The 15,138-nt window shown below is 39.8% G+C and overlaps 1 long non-coding RNA gene across 1 annotated transcript in view; it reads right to left on the reverse strand.

Moving 5' to 3' along the window:
- The window catches only part of LOC144767477 (uncharacterized), a 329,141-nt gene extending 316,583 nt beyond the window's left edge, over positions 1-12,558 (reverse strand). Inside the window, exons 1-2 of the long non-coding RNA XR_013598225.1 lie at positions 12,438-12,558; positions 6,908-6,969 (exon numbers count right to left, since the gene is read on the reverse strand). This is a non-coding gene — a long non-coding RNA (uncharacterized LOC144767477). The remainder of the gene's footprint in view (positions 1-6,907; positions 6,970-12,437) is intronic.
- Positions 12,559-15,138: the final 2,580 nt, after the last annotated feature.

Consider the following 15,138-nt stretch of genomic DNA (forward strand, 5'->3'; position numbering starts at 1 on the left):
CATCTGATTGTCTAAAAAAGAGGCCAAGTCAGCAGGTTCATCGAAGATTCTAGAGCGACCCTTGAAGGTAATGCGAAATTTGGAAGGGCCAGAGAAGGAGAAAGGGATATTCATCTCAGATAGACGCTTTCGAAGATTAAGAAAACCTTTCCTCATTATCACAGTATCTCTTGCAAAGTCTTGAGAAATCGAAATACGGTGTCCTTCCCAAGAAAGAACTTTAATCTTCCGCATATGAGCCCAAATTTGTTCCGTGTGCTGATGACGCAACAGCTTAAAAATGACAGCCCGTGGTTGCGTAGCAGATTTAGAACGGAAAGTGGGGACACGATGTGCCCGTTCCAGCTCAAAGTCTTTTTGAAATGAAATTTGCAGAGTAGAAGGCAACCATTGGTATAAGAAGTCAATCATAGACGGAGCACCTTTCTCGGCTTCTTCAGGAAGGCCAAAAATGTGCAGGTTGGATCTACGGTTACGGTCCTCTTGCTCAGTTAGATCCCTCCGCAAAGCCGATATTGAGCGCTCGAATTGTAAAAGAGATCTAGACTGCTTCTGTAGATTGTCCTCAGCGCCACTAATGCGTGTCTCCGTGGCAGAGACACGAATGGAGAGAGCCTTAAGATCATTTCTGATGGCTGATACCTCCACCTGCAGTAAGTCTGTATTAGTTTTAGTAGACTGCGCAATGTCATGCACGTCATTGAGACGTGTCAGAATAGCCTCCAGAGTAGAATTAGTATCTTTTTGAGAGGATTCAGGTGTAGGAGATAGCTGTTTGAGTCTCTTAAGAGAAGCTTTCGACTCCTTTGAATCTTTAGCAGTCGGCGACAAGCCCATATTTGCTGCCATAGAGCCTCCCAAACAAAAGTAGAAGAGACAAGCACTTCAGAGAGCTGAGGAAAATCCCAAAGCCCGAGGATAATGATTTACTCAGGAGACAGGGAAAAAAAAAAAAAAAAAATAGTAAAAATATGCAAACACACCTCTAGCAGGTAAAGCAGGATATTAAAGAGCAGTTAATAGCAGTGGAAGGCACTGAAGACGCTCAGAATAAAGTAGAGTAAAATGCAAAAAGATTATATTTTAAGGCACCACAGCATGAAAAACGGAAAAAGAAGTCTCTATAAGCTGGTAGGGGTTAATAGTAGTCACCAACACCTATTTGCGGGCATTTCGTAGAACTTCGTAGCCATGGTAGCTCCTTTGCTGAGGAGACTCGGAACTGCGTGTAAAGGCGACCCAAAATGGCGGCCGCCCACAGAAACACCGAGCGTCACCTTATATTGTGAGAAGATCAGTCATCATTAGGTCCAGGGCACAGGAAGGACGTTCAGCCGGCACACGGCATCTTCCGACACATGAGGCTCCGTTTTTGCGTGTATGGGGTCCCTGGAAGCGGAGACGAACCTCCGACGGCCCTCGCTCGTCTCGGAGCTCAAGCGCGAACCGCCATTCCAAAGCGGCGCGCAAGCCACGCCCCCTACATTAAACATTTAAAACTGGCTTAGAATAGCTTTACTAATCTTGTATATTTTTATGTTTTAGCTTCCCAAATTATGTGTGGATGACCATAATTAAATGATTGGTCCCCAGCAATTTTCATACAGGTGATGTTGCCTGTGTTTTCAAATTAATCTGGTGGTTGGATGCTCCGAGTCACTCTACGGCTTTTTGGTGTTGGTCTATAGGTATTCTTTGACTTTTTAACAGGTATTTTCTTTTTCTTTCTTGATCTGTATCTTTTCTTTGGAAGAAGCCTTTATGAACTAAAAATATGTATGAATTTAGTGAAATATTGAAATAGATTTTCTATTGTACATATACACAACGCTCAAGCAATTTTCTATCCTGAAGATGACAGCATAAATAACCAGCAGTCGAAACGCCGTCGACGCTTCTTTGTGGCCCAAATTCATTAAGGACACTACATTTATGCCTATGTTGTTCCTTTCTTTATCATGTAATAGTTTTGTTTGCCACATGTCTGGTTTCTGTCATATGTTTTTCCTATGTATACCAGCATTGTTTGTCTTGAGCGTAGTTGTTTTTAATGGTTTTGTGTATTATATATAATAAATAATATCCTTTTTGATACTGGTTACACTGTTCTCAGGGCTTCTTCAATAATTTTTTGGGATTGCATCTTCTTTATAATTTCTTTTCACCTTTTTTTTCCTAGATAGACCACGCACAGTTTCAGATGTGCTTTCTTTTTCCCTGAACCTATTGTTTAATGTATTAACTGATTGTCCCGGGTTCGGGGTTTTTGGACAGCCCCTGTGGTTGTTAATCACTTAAATGAAAGTCACATATTAAAGAGAGTGTTCTTCAGGACACTTCAGGTAAAGCTGCAACATTTAGGCCATCAGTTCTTTAAGGGCATGTTCGAGAGACATAGGAGTGAGATTCACTCCTTTACCCCAGCGCAATTACGCGTTTTTGGATATTGCTGCATTGGCAGCGCGCCCTGACTATTTGGACATAGGGCATTTGAGCCCCTTTGAGAAGGCCAGTTGGCCAGGGGGACTATGAGGTTTGTAGGGTGCTGGGTCCTAATGTGATTTATGAGGTGCTTGGAAATGTGATTCATGTACTGTGATTTACGCACCCTGATATATGCCTCTAAATGTGGTTTATGATATGAGACTTTGCATACTGTATTTATGCTTGTGTGGTTAGTGTCTAATGAGTTTAGACTTATGAGATGATTGCATAATGTGTTAATGCTGGTGAGGTCGGCGCAGAATGTATTTCATGCCTAAATGTGATACTATGCATAATATGGTTTATGTTACAGGATGGTGATGCATACAGTGTTTGCCAGTAATTACTGGTTGTACGTTTATATGTCCTACATTTACTAAGTTTACTTTGTGATGGTTCTGACAGTGGTCCAGTTGGCCCTGTTAGGTGTACATAATCCCTTGTAGATATTACCTAATGCCAAGTGGCACAATGTATATTATTTGATTACTATTCTAATGTGTTATGAGAATACAAAGGCTATTTTTGATATATAATTATGTGGAGTTCCTTTTGTGGTGTGCCTGGTATGTTGTTGCCGTGTGCGTGCGCAAACACTTTACACATTGCGTCTGGGATGAGCCTGACTGCTTGTGCCAAGCTATCAAGGGGGTGAGCAGGGGTTATCTTTGGCGTGTAACTTCCTCGCCCTGATTAGAGTGGTGGTCTCTGCCTGGCTTTGGTGCAATCAATCCTTAGCCAACCAGAGACCCCATTTCTAACAAGGACAGTTTTTGTTCTCCTCTGGATTGACATTTGGATTTCCATTTTTTTGGTTTTCCTTTGCATTTGAACTGATTTTGTGACAGTATTCTTTTTGCTTTTAAACAGACACTATCTCCCAGAACACTCTGCTGTTGAATTGGTAACCAAGGTATCACAGCCTAATTCTTCATCACACAAAGGGGCAAATTTACAAGCCCCTAATGCCACTACAACGTCACTTTCAGTGACGTTGAGATGGCGATAGGGGCCTCGCCTTACTTACAAAGCAGCGTTAACCCACTGAATGTGGTGTAACTCTGCCTTGTAAACAAAGCACCCCTTCACTCTGTATTTAACGTGAAAGGGGGGGCAATGGGTGTTGTGTTGGGTGTACCACCGCAACATCCATTGATTTTGACACTGGCACCTATTTACAAGGGCAGCGTAAATAGGAGGCCACGCCAAAATTAAGACCAGGGAAAACCTGGTCTTGATCAGTGGAAATGAGGAGAAATCCTTTATTTATCCTTGTTTTTGCTGTTTCCATGTGAGCTGCCTTGTGCAGCACACATAGAAACAGCAATTTGCCTATGATTGTTTATGTGCAGGAAGGTCCCTCTTTCTTCACATAAACAATCTTGTTAAGAAAAATGCAGTTTTACAACTTCTATTTGTGCTACATTAAGCAGCACACATAGAAGGTACAAAACAGCATTTATACATTGTTTATGTGCAAGAAGGAGGACCTTCCTGTACATAAACAATCTTCCCCCAATGCATACACCCTTGCACTATGGTGCAAGGTTGCATGCGTTGGCGCTATGCAGCAGAACTCTGCGCCTGGCTAGTGAAAAGTACTCTGTGTTCTTGTGAATACATCACATCCCTGAATTTTTAGACTTGAGAAGTGAGTTGTTAGTAATGTTTGCTTAACATCACACTTCTCCATTCTTTTTTAAATATTCCCCAAAGTATGATGGGACCTGCCCCGTGTGAACATTTCAGTGGTTCCTGTAATTGATGGAATTGTGTAGGATAAGATACCATTTTACATTTGTAATCCTGCAGAGGATGCAAATACTGTAGGTATTCAACATATCGACTAATGAAGTTATCACTCTTGGCAGCATCTCCGACATTTGGGGTGTTAATACTGTCAGATCTATGCTTTTTCACGAACTATACAGCGGAAGAGCTCAAAAGTATTTCAGGAAAGGTGCATGCAGTTCTTTACATACCAGTCCAGAGGGGTGTCTAGTGTGGCCAGTAGATACTAATGGCGGTCATGCAAGTTCTTTGAACAACACAAAGGTTTTTAGAATAAACAGACCAGACCTACGTTACGTGCAGGCACAATACTAGGGAGTGGTAATAACATACAGCATGAGAAAGTTATGCCTTCAAAAGATCCACATTATACGAGGTGAAAGAGCACTTGTCTCTCCTTTCAGATGACATGGATCTACAGGAATTTTTGTCAGGTGCTAGAAAGTCACGTCATAAAGGCTTTTTGTATGTCGCGTCCAACGAGTTGTGGAAGGTGTCACAGCAGGAGGCTACTGAGCTGATGTGGGGGTTGACAGAGTGAAATTAGAAAAAGCTCTAGCAGTGGTTGACCATGGTATGACTACATTATCCACTAGAATATATTCTCTGAGTAACATTGTGTCATCAGCTATTAACATCGTGCAGACTGACATTTCCCTCTTACAGCATGGACAAAGTCAGGTTAGATCTATCATGCTATTAAGCGGGTCATTACAGACTTTGAGAAATGGTCATGAGCCTAGGAAGAACTTGAACATAACTGATTTATTTCTGCACTGTAAATATTTATTTCTGCAATACAATTTACCAAAAGAACAGAAAATAATGGTAAAGAACACAACATACATGATGTAAAACATAGAACATCTAGAGAATTTACCATTCACTCTGGTGGAAATGCCATCAGCCGATTAGATAATTCATGAATGTATTTCTCTTCCGATATTCCGCTCGGTGCCGAATTAAGTCCCTAGGCAGTTGAAATTTCACCCACCCTTGCAAAGTATCTCCTAATATGTTTTGAATTTTACCAACCACAATTTCAATAAACCATTTTTAATACAAAATGAAACATGAACAAATTATTAATTATATTAAACACAAATTAATATTTTTTAATTTGAATAAACAATGAAAACATTAAATATTCAATGGGTAAATTACAGTTATACTGTTTTTTCTTCATTAATTCTTTAATGTATAGTTTTAATTTAATTGATTTGATAGATTTGTTTCTATCTTTTGGAAACAATTTAAGAAAACTTGATTGTAATTTCCTTTAAGATCAAATCAATTTTATTTTGATCCATGGTTGCAGGGCCCCTAAAAGAAATGGTGCCCTGTGTCTACTGTGTCTACTTTGCCTATTTGGTAATCCGGAACTGTTTCCACTCTAGGTCCTGTTTGAAACACTTTTAAGGGGGCCGGTATGAAGCGTTGGGAGAGAGATTTGTACAGGAGCTAAGGGCCCTACCTTTCGATTACAGATGCAGAAATGGGGAAACTGAGGTCTTTCTCAGCAGTGTAGAATGCGAGAACACTTTTGGCCATTCTTTGGTTTTCAGGGAGGTCACACTTCATGGAGCCTATAATGCTTCAAAAGCAAACTTAGCTTGGTATCTGAAGAGTTCTACAGCCACTGTGATTCATGCGGCATTCAAATTACTTTCCAATTGAAGTTATTGGATGTTGAATGATCAACATTCCTGTGGGATGAGACTGGGAGTTCCCAGTGTGTTGATGATTTCCAGGGTCGGGACCAGTTGCACACATGTGCTTTTTCCACTGGCCTGTTCAGTTAGAGGAGTGGCGATTAGACCTTCATTTTCAGTTTATAATGTGAACTTTATAGTCTAAGCAAACTGAAAGCCTTATTGTTTCAGAAGGAAGTTTCTTTAACATCTGCAAGGGAAACATTTGATCTACAGGTTGCAAGGTCTTCTTCTGAAATACAATCGCTACAGCGCACTAATCTCCCACAACACTTTGGAGAAACTGGTGCACTGCATATTTAATGCTTCAAATACTGCTGCAGTTTTTCAAAGCGATTGAGTCAGGCTCTGTTAGCGCTTTCTAGACCTTGTTCAGGGTGATTCAATCTTTCATGCACTCCCTGGTTTCCAGAGTCTTTGGAAGTATACTTTTTTTTGTCCTCATTCTGCCAATCTCTTGCTAGAAACGCTCTTTATCTCGGCACCTCCATCCAAGAAAAACAAGCTGTTTCTACTTCCATCCCATCACCAAGTGTGCCCGTAACAAGGACCAGGGAGGACCAGGACCAACATCATATTGGCCTAATCATCGGACCTCCTGAGGCGTATACTCCATTCTACCAGCAGACTTGTACTGATTATATTTTTAATACAGTGAGAAAAACGGGGTGGGTTTGTGGATTTCCAAAGCATACAGATCTCTCTTCTCGCCAGGAGAATCCCATAAAATAAGAATCTCGAGATAGCCAAGCTTTTGTGCATTGAGACATCTTGATGGAGGCCAAAGAAAATAAGAATTGGACTTACCTTCATTTGTCGACCAGTTACTTCTCCCAGGAACTTACATATCTTAATCCAGTAACTGGAAATTATTGGGCACGCCATAAACATATGAATATCATTGGCTGAGGGGTACTTACATCATGGACAAAAATACCAGGTTCCGGTGATTTTCGACAATTTGGCTGGAGACCAATAAGCCCTGTATGTGGTAAAAAGATGATTACGCTTGAGGGTGATGCAGCGCTTACCCAGAAATATCACCAGCCCAGGATCCGGGTCACTCCAGTGGGGCCCATAACACCGAAGTACAACACACCTAGTCACACACACTTTAACCCAGACCCTTGCAAATATATAAAAAAAATGGGTTGGGTGAATTCTCTCCTATGACGGGATAGCTTTAAGCACATATTTTAACACCAACATTTGTGTTCATCAATAATTTTACTAACTAATCTATGCATCAAGGTACCCCGCTAATTAGGTCGATGGACCAATTAGTTGAGCAAGTTGATGGTGATTGTCAAGACCAGCTTAATCTCACTACAATTATTACACCACTTAAATGCACAAAATAGATTAAACATGCGTTTTACATTATTAAATAATATGTTAATTAAAACCTGTTAATGCAAAGCATTTCCCACATGTAATGTGTGTGTTTTAGTTAATACACAGCAATCAAAATTAATATATTACTTTGTTATGGGGTGATTGGTCTGAATGGGATACACACAAAATCTTCTGTACCTTGCTCCATCCATTCCCCCCAGTGATGATAACAAATCATGAATACCTTAAATGATTTGTAAATCATCACCAAAACCAAAAACCACCCATTCATTCCACTAAATTTTATTCGATCAGACACTTCTTCTCAATAATTTTTGTTAGTTCAGCAAATTTCTTTCTAATTTCCCTTGTTCTCGACAAAAATGCTATCTTTAGTTCTAAATCTGAAGCTTACCTATCTTTGTGAAGTGCAGTTCTAGCTACTTGTGCAACTATTTGTATATTGTTAACAGTCTCATTAGAAAAAATGGTACAACATAAACACATCTTACACTCAAAGCAAAAGTGTTATATTTACTATGATATCTAAGTTATCCTATAAATAAAATCTACTAAATATGTATTGTCTGTACAAAATGTGTTTCCACACTTAAATGACTTTCAGTCCTTTGCCCCTTCTTTTATTTTACCTACTTGGAAATGGTTCATCAAACATCGTCTTTGTCTTGTGTGCTAAAACCCAGAAGTGTTTTCTGTAACATTGTTATGGTGACCTCAAATAATCCCTAAATTCATGTGTAAATCATCCCTATCTATATGTTCACAGGTTTTTTGTTAGATTTTCCTGATCATCCTTTCCTCCTCTAGTGTCAGATAAGAAGACTCTTAGTATTTCTGAATTTTCTTCTTCCTTGACCACCTCTCGTACAGTCACTCTCAGACTTTCCTGGCTATCTGCTTCCTCTTGTATAACAGGAAGTGCCATATATGTCCATTCTAGTAACTTGTACTTCAGATTTGGTCTCTGTGTCTGTTGTCCTAGTTCTCTAGTACTGTCTAAATCGTTGTCAGATGAAAAATCATTAAGTCTTACGCCATGCTGTACACTCTCACAGTCTGTTGGTCTTAACTCACCAGTTTTAGAGTCTGTTTCTCTTGTGTTAACAGCTTCTGGTTGCTTAGCACCTGATTCTAAACATGTATCCAAAATCTACAGTCTATTTCCCATCGGCTTGTCTTGTTGATCAGGTATATATGCTTTTCTCATGGCTTGTCCCATTAGTATCTTATAGTGATTTCAACATGTCCTTCTATCATTTGTATTTCTCATGGTCATTAGAACTAGGGGCAAAGCATCCAGCCATTTCAAGACAGTGGAATCACACATGTTTGCTCATTTAATTTTCATTGTGCCATTCACCTGTTCGCCAATTGCAGAAGCTTCTGGACAAAAGGCACAATGCAGTTTCTATTTAGTGCTCAGTATTTCACAGATCAGACTGATAACTTCGTTGGCGAAATAAGTTTCCCTATCTGTGTGTGCCTGCCCATGATACATGTGCGCAAAATGGGCAAACATACTGTTGGGCATAACAGCTCTTTTATCTTGGTAGACCCAAACATAGTTCTATTACTTTTGTGTACAACCTTCTTTTACCCAACTTTCCTTTTCCTCATCTCTTTCCTGGTCCTGCAACTGCCTCACTTCTTCCCATGTTTTTACTGTGTTAGTAAGCATGAGATATTGGGGAAAAGTGTCTTTCTTTACCCACACCTGAATCAAAGAACAATCTTGTTTTGTGCAATATTTTGCTAATTCACCAGCAAACCAATTCCCTCTGGTAATGTAGTCGATTTCACATTTGTGAGCAGCAGGAGATGCTAATGATCCCATATCAGCTATTTGTTTTTCTTCTTTCTCCACCTGCTTCACCATTTTTCAACAGCCTTCCTTTTTCTCAGTAATTCTTTATTTTTAGCTCTTCTTCCAGTAGTGCTTAAGTTTTTTATGCCCTTTTCTGTGAAATCTAATCTATATTGTTTCTGCAAATCCCTATATTTGGAAATATCTAATCCTGTCTCACTGGCAACTTCTTCCAGTTTTTCCTGCAAATTCTTACTTTTCCAGGTCATGTTTTTACTCATGAAGAGTATCTCTTCATCCTGGTAACATTTTAATCTGTTCATACTTACCATTCCAAAATGTAATTCCTCCATTTCTACCTTTAATTCTGTAATATCTATCTATTGGCATTCTGCATCTTTTCTATAGCCACTTCTTACCCACTCTCCTAACTCCTCATTTGTCAGACCAAAAGAGACTTTGTTTAATTTTTCTCTAGGTTTCGGTCCCTGCAACCGTCCAGTCTGTTTTTCAGCTAGTATCTCAGTTCCATTTGCGTACGTCAGAGTTTTTGTCAGATCTGTCGTTGTATCTAATTGGTACACACTAGGCTGTTTATTCCTGATACTTTCAGATAATAACTATCTTCTAAGATCTTGTTATGCCACATTTAACGGCATGGTCAGTGAATGTTCTTTCTCTACCTCACTCTTGCAAACAGAAATTTCAGAATCTATTTTCATTGGGACTGTTAAAGCTCCCATATTCATAGGCAGTTCTTTTAAACTACTGCTAACTCATATTCTTCTTCATGATTTTATCTATTTATCACTTGTCTTTCTTGCCAAATAATCGTATTACTCATTGGAAGGAGTTCTTGCTTCGGTACTGTACTATTAATTTGAACAGGTTCCTGTCTATTATTACATTACTCCCTATGGGGACTGGAACAGTTTGGAAAACTTTTGTAGTTTCTGCTGGCAGTGCCTTTGGCACCACCACTGTCACAAACTCCCCTTGATATGGAGGTGATCCGTTATCCTGAATGTCATCTAGAAATTCATCTTTTGTGTCACTGTACCTACAGCCTGAAATTTGAACATGCTTATTTTCCTCTTTCTTTTTATCTCCTGTAGATCCTCCCATACTCCTCCTGATAGGAAACAAATCATTTGGTACATCTACCTGTGCCCATCTACATATTTCGTCCTCAATATTCTCATTCTGAAATTTATCCAAACCAAAATCATAACCTTTTCCTGATCTGTGTCGTTCTTTCTCATACACCTCATCTTCCCAATCCATTACCACTTCAAATTGTATAGGTCTAGGTTTAGGCTTAAGTTTCATCATTGTTTCTCTCAAATGCTGCAAAACCTCTATGTTAAAAGAACCTTCTGGAGGAAATGCAAGTGCACCATCACCTTTCGTGTATTGCACCCAATGCTCAAATCACAAGCAAGTCTGATAGCCATACTTCATTAGCATGTGAGATGCAGGCGTTCCCAGGGCAAGGACTAATCCCGACTACTGTTTCACTACAGGTTTGTCTTTCATAAACAATCTTTTTACCTTTCCAAACAGCAAAACTTTCTTTTCTTTGCCAATATAATAAATTTTTTGCTTAACTTTATGTCTTCGCGTTCAGCAAAAATTTCAGTACAACACAAACTCTCTACCAAACAGCTTCCTCTGCACGGTTTCCTTTCCAACCAATACCACAGTAGAAACACACTAGTAAGCGAATAAGAAAGCTCTACGTCACTCATGTATCTCACCAATCCCAGTGCTATTCACACTAATGCACCAATCAGAATAGAACACGTCACAATCACTTCGACCTATGCTTGCACAGTTCTCGCTAACGCACCAATCAGCGCTCAAAACTTTTTGGTCACGCAGACCTATCCCACCGCAACACTTTTGATGTCCGCCCTGCTCCGGATTCTGCAGCTTATGCTGACCCCACCTGTACAAAATTTATTGGCACACTGTATTCATACTTTATACAACTAAAACCAGTTAGTAACCACATAAAACAGTTCCATTCGTCTGTTTCGCTAAGACCAAATTGATAGTTTCCTCAAACTCGTAAGAATTCTGTATTTTCAGTAGACAGCGCTTACCTCTTCTCTACCACAGAATTTTAGTTTTGCCGATAAAGTAGCATTTCCCTCTACTTTATCCTTCTCCCAAGCTCCGGTAACATCTCTGCTACTCTCTGAGGGCTAAGTGTTAATCAGAGTACATTTGACTCCTGTGCTTAGAGCCAAGATTTTACAGATGGCCTTCGCTATACATTCACCACTTTCACACAGAAAATGTCCCTAACGTGTAATACACGACAATATTACCACTTTGAAACAGACTATGTAATGTGTGACTTCACTTCCTCTGCCTGCAGACAGTGTGGCCAACTTCCTACATCCCAGAAGTCTTTAAATTCCGACTACATATAACATAATACAAACTCAACATATAGTGTTAGGCATAAACCTTTGAATATAGGGGTTTTATATACACTAAGCTAGTAAAAATAACTATTATTGATCACCAAACTAGTCAATAATAACCATCCTCTACTATGTAATCTGATGCAGCGCTCACCCACTAATATCACCAACCCAGGGTCCGGGTAACTCCGGTGGGGCCCATAACACCGAAGTACAACACACCTAGTCACACACACTTTACCCCAGATCCTTGCAAATATATAAAAAGTGGGTTGGGTGAATTCTCTCATATGACGGGATACCTTTAAGCACAGATTTTAACACCAACATTTGTGTTCATCAATAATTTTACTAACTAACGAATGCATCAATGTACCCTCTAATTAGGTCGATAGACCAATTAGTTGAGCAAGTTGATGGTGATTGTCAAGACCAGCTTAACCTCACTACAACAATTCATTGATTTGCATAAATATTTGACTCTAAAAGGATCAGGAACACCTGAAATCATTTAAAAGATTTCATACAATCAATTTGCATAAAAGAAAATTATTATTTATTCTGTCATTGTTAATTCTCACTGAGCATTGCTATTTATTCAGGAAATAAATCAAGAAACTGTTAATAAAACTCATGAAGATAAAATTCAGGTTCACATTAATTCCATTATTCTCTAAAATATAAAGAATAAATCAATCCTTGGTCATGTAACTGAAAGAGAATTCTTCATGAAAAGATCAGAGAACCATAATTAAAAACATGCATTTAATTCTAAAGATTTTTACACTAAACCTTCCTACCCAGCACTAAAACCCCAACTTCACTCATTAACCCTGGCCTCCTTGGCGCAACTCTTACCCAGGCTAGTGTCCCGCAATGATCTCCAACCTACAGGGGTCATCAGTGAGCATTCTGGCATAGTTTCAGGCTCCCAGCATCTCTGCAAACAGCTTCTCCCAATAGCTTCTCTGAAATCAGCTTCCCTGACACTAAAGCCCAAATCTTGGGCTGATATTTATACCGTATTTGTTGGCTCTCAACCCTCAAATGTTTCAACTCTTGCGGTTTCCCTTCTCTGGTTGGTCATGACATTGCAGTTCTTAGCTCTCAGGATGTCCGTTCACTGACAATGTATTTTTTTAACTTTCTGGATGTCCGTGAATATCTTCCTGATTAAAAAGCTGACAGATTCAAATTCGACTATCCATGCATTTCTCAACTTCCAGGATGTCCGTGAATAACCTTGTTTGACAAACTGATAGATACAAGTTCTACTGTCCCAGTTCATTAGCAGGCATTTAAATGTTCATTGGCAGTAATTCAGCTGTTTCTACGTGGTCATTCTTTGGCAGGCATTTGACTTTTCTCTTTGGCAGGCATTCAGCTGTTCCCGTGCTATCATTCTGGCTCTCAGCCACTCACTGGCATTCACACCGAATGGCCTTGAACATAGTCAGCTGAAGTTGCAAAGTTTAAGTGAAGCACAGAGCATGCATGAGGTTTCTTTCAGCCAGATGATGTAAGCATTCTCTACTGCGCAGAACCGGGAAAAGAGAAGCCATTTTGCAAGTGGCAGCCAGGAAATGTAAATACACAGAAAATAAGTGTTTCCTATCCCACCCGCCAGTGCTAATATTTATCCCCTATAACTGTTACCTGGCGGAAAAACATCACACTGCAAGCCATTAAAAATTAAGCAGAAAAGCAGTATGCAATGCACAATGTACACTACAACATAAACATGCACTATTACACCACTTAAATGCACAAAATAGATTAAACATGCGTTTTACATCATTAATTAATATGTTAATTAAAATCTGTTAATGCAAAGCATTTCCCACATGTAATGTGTGTGTTTTAGTTAATCCACAGCAATCAAAATTAATATACTACTTTCTTATGGGGGTGATTGGTCTGAATGGGGTACACACAAAATCTTCTGTACCTCGCTCCATCAAGGGCAGCAGGTTTCACAACTGCTCATAGAATCGCAAAGGAGTCCAGCCAAACCTCTTTCATATTTTCACCCATTAGCTCTTCAGCCCAAAGTTTTGGAATGTCCAAATCTAAAGTGTCATGGGACTCTACTAGGGTCTTGTACCACAGATACTTCCTTTTTTAATAGGCCTACTCCCATCGCCTGATTAAGCCAGGCGTCTTCCTCCTCCTCAGCCCAATTCTGTCTTGCCCACCAAGCGGAGACTTGCCCACCAAGCGGAGACTTGATAGTACTTGAATCTTGTCAAAAGACCCCTGGTATAGACATTTAAAAACTTCCAACTAACAAAAGACGAGGCCTCTTTCAGATCTCCCCAACGTAGTAATCCTGCAGATTTCAATGGCAAGCTAAGCTGATCCCTCAAGCACTCAGGAGTTCCCGGGAGTCCTAAATCAAGGCCTAAGATGAATACTATGGAACTCCAAGTTTTATTTGGAAGTACAGCCATGTTCTCAGGGCACCCTGCAGGATCTTCAGCCTCACCTTCTTGAAACTTTGGATCCCCATATTTAAAAAGAAAATGGCTCTGTCCACCCCTCAAACCATTTAACATTCCCCGAAAGCGTATTCCCATGGATGACTGGTCGACCTTTTCTATCAACATACGAAAATTCTTAAAATGAAAAGCATAACAATATACCCTTAAATCCAGGAGGTCCAACCCCCCCCCCCCTCCTTTCCAGCCTCCTCCTAAGCTTTTTCCATGATATCATTGATCCCTTAGAGGACCAAATAAAACTGCTGATCTTCCCCTGTAACATAGCTACTTCAACCTTGTCAAAAGGTAGGGGGAAAGAGTTAAAAAGAAAAGTTATCAATCTTTTTGATAAGATAAACCCGGCCGTAGATATTTAAGGGTAAGTTTGCCCACCGTACCAAAAGCCTCCCAACCTCTTCGCTGAGTTTCTTCCAGTTTGTTTTAATGACATCTTCCAACTTCTGTGTGATTCTAACGCCCAAATATCGCATTTGAGCCTTACCGCCCGGGCTTTGTTTAACTTGGTTCCACTCCATGATTTCAGTCTTCCCACTATTCACCTTATAGACTGCAATCCTCCCAAAAGATTCAACCTTAGCCATTAAATTAGAAATTGCCTCCCCTGGATTGATGATATAGAGTATAAGATCATCGGCATACAGCTACAGTTTGCCCTCCAAGCCTCCAGATTTAAACAGAAGAATATGGGGGTCAGCTCTTATCAAGGAGGCAAACAGCTCAATATAAAGATTAAATAAAAGTGGGGACATAAAAGTGGGGACAGAGGACTACCCTGCCTGGTCCCTCGTGTAATATTAAACCAGTCTTATAAGAACCCGTTGACTAATAACTTTGCTCTAGGCATATGATATATATTTTTGACTGCCCTTATCATGTTCCCCGGAACCCGAATTTTTTAGTATTTCCCACAGATAGGCCCAGTGGACCTGGTCGAAAGCTTTTGCAGCATCGACTGCTACTATAGTTACTGGTAGATTATGTGTATTGGCCAAATCAACAACTCCCAGAATCAGAAAAGTGAGCTCATTTATCTGCCTCCCAGGGATAAAACCTCTTTG

This window comes from Lissotriton helveticus, chromosome 7 (assembly GCF_964261635.1).
Source record: "Lissotriton helveticus chromosome 7, aLisHel1.1, whole genome shotgun sequence".
NCBI lineage: Eukaryota > Metazoa > Chordata > Amphibia > Caudata > Salamandridae > Lissotriton > Lissotriton helveticus.